Here is a 6,000-nt window from a genome sequence, read left to right as displayed (position 1 = left end):
TGAGCTGTAGGCCTATCTAAGATGTCACTACGCCTATAGCCCAGCAGGTTCTGTTGATATAGCCTACTATAAACTATACTTTTCCTAAACTGAGCTAAACAGAGAAGTTTGCACTATTGCAAAATCAGCTTGGACAATAAGTAAGATAAAGGTCACCTGGACCAGCTCCTTGTTAAAAGTCATGAACAATGAAATAAGTAGCAGTTCTGGTAATTCAGGAGAGTTGCCATTGTACTTATAATTACTGTTAGTCAGATGGAATATAGATCACAAATGGATTTAAAGTGTTGTTTTAACCTTTATGTCAGCCTTTTATTCTTAAACTGACCTCCTTCTTGTTATGTTCAAGGGTGTAAAGTAGAGGAATGTTCAGGAAGTTCACTCAGGAAACAGGAAAGTTGTCTGCACACTCCTGCACAACGCAGTTATTTATTACTAGCTTGAAGAGGTTGTTAAGGTGGTTTATGCTCAGAAGTGTTCTCACGGTAATACAGAAAATAGCTGGAGCTGCATTATTATCTTTTATAAAGGTATGTGCATTTTTAAAAGATACCTTTTTTGATTCTCCCAAGAATGTTAACAAACGAATGAGTTATTTTGTTACTAGTGGCAGATCTATATCATGGTAACTTGGGGGGCACAGGGGCCACTTGTTTTATACCTAATTTCAGGATTAGTGAAAGTAATTTTACTAGGTCACTTATCACTCTGCAGTCTTTACACATAAGCTAAAATGATTTCAAGTTAATTTATTTGTTTGATAATAATCTTGTATTATAGTGTGATTATGAGCAATGATGACATAACATACTTTTAACATAAACTTTTCTGCACCTGTAAGCATACACATACTATTTACTACAAAACAAACTGATAAAAAATATATAATAATCTGCTGCATAATCTTACGAATAGGCCTAACATAAAATGTATTTAGGAAAAACAATTAATCTGTAACATTATCGTGCATGCTCAATTTACAGTTTACATACACCCAGCAGAATATGCAAAATGTTAATAATTTTAACAAGAGGGTTAAAAAAAGGGACCTTATGTTTATTGCCCACAAGACAAAATAATATTAAAGCAGAAAAAAACAATATCTGTACAAATGTTTACATATGCTTTAAACATGATGCATTAAATTCAGCCATAATTTTGTTTATATGTTAACGTGTGTTATGTGTAATATCAGGGCAGTACTAAATAAAAACAACATGCAATTTTTATGATCTCTCTTGTTTTGTTAACGTATGTATAAAAAAATAAAATAAAATAAACATTTTGTTTGTATGTTATGTTGAAGCCTCATCTGGGGCTGTATTCACAAAATATCTTAAAGGTACAAATTATCAGAGGTGGGAGTAAGTCACACATGTGCAAGTCACAAGCAAGTCTCAAGTCTTAACCTTCAAGTCTCAAGCAAGTCCAAGTCAATTTTGTGAAAAGCAAGTCAAGTCAAGTCAAGTCACTGCTTTATGTCAAGCAAGTCAAGTCAAGTCGTAGCTTGGGTCACAAGTCACTGGCAAGTCATACAAACGTTTGATGATTTCACTGAATTTATATATAAAATAAGTTAAAACTACAGAAGTTGTGTGGACTATGGTTTTATTTGCAACATGTTTTTTTTTAAATATGCATTTCCACATACAGCTGAGTGGTTACTACAATAAAAATCTAATAAATAAATAAAATGTCAAACTACATAGCCTAAATGTAAATGTAACTGAAATTAGGCCAACATTAAAGCATGAAAAAATAAATATGCCTCAGTTTTCAGTTTTCTATGTTGTTTTTTGTCATTGGAAAGAACGACATATTTGGCTTTAAAGCATGATTGGAAGGAAATGTGGCAAATGTTATACAAAACATATGCCATCATTAATTATCATTTGAATATTGACAACATTAAGCTACATTTGAAAACATAATAATTGTGTATAAAGAGGCATGCTGTTTTGGCCAATATTCTCTCTAGATTTAACGATAGTCAAATTAACTATAACAAACAGGTTAAACAAGCCATAGCTTACTTTTAGACGTGGTGAATGAAGTTCGACTGTTCGAGGTTGTGATGGTCGTCCGATATCCCTTACCTGTTATTATGCGTACAGCAAATCTTCGTGTATGAATATGGTAAATTTCTAGTGTTTATATCCAAAAAGAAACGATGCTGGGAGATGTTTTTGTATTTAGCGCGCTGCCGCGCTCACCGCGATGTATGTTTTTTCCTGTGCTTGTGCAGCGTCACGCAATCGCGCAGAATCTGATGACTGGCGTCAATGGTTCCGTTGCTTTCATTTTGTTCATCAATTGATGTTGCGATGATTTATATAAAAATGTATATCAAGTCATTCTCGAGTCATACAGTTCAAGTCAAGTCAAGTCTCGAGTCATTGGATCTCAAGTCAAAGTCAAGTTGAGTCATTTTCTTAATTTAGTCAAGCAAGTCTCAAGTCCTTAAATTTGCGACTCGAGTCAAGTCATGTGACTCGAGTCCCCCATCTCTGCAAATTATGCAACATTTTCTGCCGCTAGAGGGCGCTACATTCCAGACAACAACAACGGCGTAGCTTGATGACACTAGGCTTGTTTGAGATGAGCAAAATCTGCGCAGAACTGATCACCAGTGATCAGCGCGAGATGCATGCCGGTTAGAAATGTGTCCAAGTGCGGTCCGCCCTCGTGAGCGAGCGCTGCGCAAGGCGGACGTGTCGGATTCTGCAGTCGAGCGCAGTTGCTCTCCACTGACTGCGCTGATCAAAAACACGATGGGAAACGACTTGCTGACGACACAGCTTAATGCTCATTGGTTTAAACAACTGTGATATTGTTCTCTTTTAAAATGTTTGATTTTAAAACTCTAATATCAGGTTTTATGTGTATATGTTATGTGTGAATATTCCCAAACTATCTGACAGTGCAATCTCTTTGGGTTATGCAATTTAATTTTTATAAAAAAATTAAATAAATAAAAACACATATGTCTGTATTAAAGAAAAAAAATATTGATAAACATGTATTTGGAATGGAATTAAATAACAAGTACTTTGGGTGTCTTGTTCATTTTATTTATTTTCATATAAAAGCAACAGAACTTGAATTACATCCAGTTTATTAGCAACACTGTGCACGAGCGTGAATCCCGCGATATCCATCTTTGATCTCGCAGGTGTCAGATCACGAGAAGAGAGATCTGTCCGGCTTGCCTGCGCTTTTTCACTCCTCCCCTCACTGCAGCCGCCTACTCTCGCATACATTTCAGGCGAGGCAAGGCGCATCTCAAACAGGCCTAATGTGAAGGAGTGTGGAATGATGGGAACTGTTGTTTTCAACTCCACCGTGGATGTAAATCAGTCAGACGGGAATCGAAAAATGTTCATGGATGAGGTTAAGTTCTATTTTTAGGGGTTCAAGCACGAAGTGCTGAAACCCTATTGTAATTGTACTGATTTTTATTATTAGGGGTTCAAGCACGAAGTGCTGAAACCCTATTGTAATTGCTCTGATTTTTAGGGGTTCAAGCACGAAGTGCTGAAACCCTATTGTAATTGCCCTGATTTTTATTATTATTATTATTCTTCCCTAAAACGCATCGTGCAGCCAAAACCGTAAGGCCTAGAGACGTGATACTTGGTCAAATGGTAGTAGTATTGCTCGCTACTCAGATACACGGACTTAGCCAAATCGGCCCATAGGTGGCGCTACAGCGACCAAAAGCGCGAAACTGCTCAGAACTCCTAGACCGTATGTCGTAGACTCAAGTGTCTTATATCATTGGAAAGCTGGATGCCTGACGAACAAAACGTATATCTCCGATTTCATTTCCGCCATGATAGATTTTCCGCCATTTTGAATTTTGCCAAAAACCTACTTTTGCGAACTAGTCCTAGGTTTTTCGCCCGATCTGAACCAAACCAGTACAGAAATGTTCTCTGGAGTCTGAATATCAATAATTATCGAAAAAAGTTGAAATTTCGATTCACGCACGCTAAGGGGCGCCAAAACGTACGTTGTGGGAGGGGCCTATTTTACTAAAATGGCTATAACTCCAGAAGTAAATGAGGTATCTTCACCAAACTCGGTACACATGTGTAAGAGGTCAATCTGAGGTCACAGTAAAAACATCACGGCGATTGGCCACATGGTGGCGCTATAACATGAAAAAAACATAAAACAGGCTTTAACCACCTGACCGTTAGTCCGATTGACTTGAAAATTGGTATGCAGTGTCTTGGACCAAGGTGTCATGTATGTCTATGAGGACATTGGTGTATCTCAAAAAACATGGCCGCCATCGGCCAATGAAGTTTGAGCACCTATTAGACAAGGTTAACGGAGGCCGATCGGAACGAAACTCGATGGGCATGTTCAACTCATAGCCCTAGAGGTCTGTAAGAATTTTGAAAGAAATCGGCCACTAGTTGGCGCTAACGAGTTTTACGGCTCTGTAATCACGTGGTGTTACACTTATTGTCACAAAATGCATATCATTTGATAGATCTGCTCATGCTGAACAACATTGCCTCAAGAACCATTGCTGTCAATCAAATCGTTCATTAATTATTCGCGAATATGTTAAAAACCTACTTTTGCGAACTAGTCCCTGGTTTTTCGCCCGATCGGAAACAGACCAGTCTAGGACAATTCTCTGGACTCTCCTGATCAATAATTATCGAAAAAAAGTTGAACTTTTGCATTTGGATGGCTGTAATAGGGTCATTTATAAAATGGGCGTGGCAAAATACATTAAAAAGCTTATAAATCCTAAATAAAAACCCAGAACTTCACAAAAATTGGTGAACTTATGTGACATAACATCATTAACAAGCATGCAAAATTTCATGGAGATCGGACCATAGTTGGCGCTATAACTGTTAAAAAGCTTTAAAACCATATATTTCCTATGGTACATTGCCTATATTGGCTGTAAATGGTGTTTTCCATCTATTATGTCAGTGGTTAAATTCTTGCTAAATAAAACTTGATAACTTTTGATGCTTTTGTGCTTAAAAACCCTTAAAGGCCTTAATAGCTTGAACCCCGATAAATGCTGCTTGCAGCTTTAATTATTATTATTATTTTCCCCTAAAACGCATCGTACAGCCCAAACCGTAAATGCTGGAGACTTGAAACTCAGCCAGATGGTAGTCCTCAATTTGGGGAGAACCTATCAAAGTATGACCCCGATTGGCCAATAGGTGGCGCTATAGCAAGCAAAAGTATGAAATCAGCCATAACTCCTAGACGGTTTGTCATAGAATCAAGTGTCTTATATCACTGTAATCCTTGGCTCAAGACGGTCAAAACGTATATCTCCGATTTCATTTCCGCCTGGGAAAATTTTCCGCCATTTTGAATTTTCTCAAAAACCTACTTTTGCGAACTAGTCCTAGGTTTTTCGTCTGATTGGAACCAAACCAGGGCAGAAATGTTCTCTGGAGTCTGAATATCAATAATTATCGAAAAAACGTTGAAATTTCGATTCACAGACGCTAGGGGGTGCCAAAACGTACGTTGTGGGAGGAGCCTATTTTACTAAAACGGCTATAACTCGAGAAATAAATGAGTTATCTTCACCAAACTCGGTACACATGTGTAATAGTTCAATTTGAGGTCACAGTGAAAAAATCGCGACGATTGAACAGTAGGTGGCGCTATAACTTGAAAAAAACATGAAAAGGGCTATAACCACCTGACCGTTTGTCCGATTGACTTGAAAATTGGTATGCAGTGTCTTGGTCCAAGGTGCCATGTATGCCTATGAGGACATTAACGTATCTCAAAAAACATGGCCGCCATCGGCCAATGAAGTTTGAGCACCTATTAGACAAGGTTAACGGAGGCTGATCGGAACGAAACTCGATGGGCATGTTCGGCTCATGGCCATAGAGGTCTGTAAGAATTTTGAAAGAAATCGGCCACTAGTTGGCGCTAACGAGTTTTATGGCTCTGTAATCACGTGGTGTTACACTTATAGTCACATTATGCATATCATGT

General features: G+C 37.9%; 1 protein-coding gene across 1 annotated transcript in view; it reads left to right on the top strand.

Moving 5' to 3' along the window:
• The first annotated feature begins 380 nt into the window (after positions 1–380).
• Positions 381–6,000, top strand: part of LOC311092568 (uncharacterized protein) — a 327,768-nt gene continuing 322,148 nt past the window's right edge. Inside the window, exon 1 of the transcript XR_014608265.1 lies at positions 381–530. The gene's annotated coding sequence lies outside the window, so the exon portion shown is untranslated. The remainder of the gene's footprint in view (positions 531–6,000) is intronic.

The sequence above is a fragment of the Abramis brama genome, assembly GCF_963993115.1.
Source record: "Abramis brama genome assembly, chromosome: 11".
NCBI classification, from domain to species: domain Eukaryota; kingdom Metazoa; phylum Chordata; class Actinopteri; order Cypriniformes; family Leuciscidae; genus Abramis; species Abramis brama.
The sequence above is the reverse complement of the archived record's forward strand: the minus strand, read 5'-3'. Positions and strand labels throughout refer to the sequence as shown.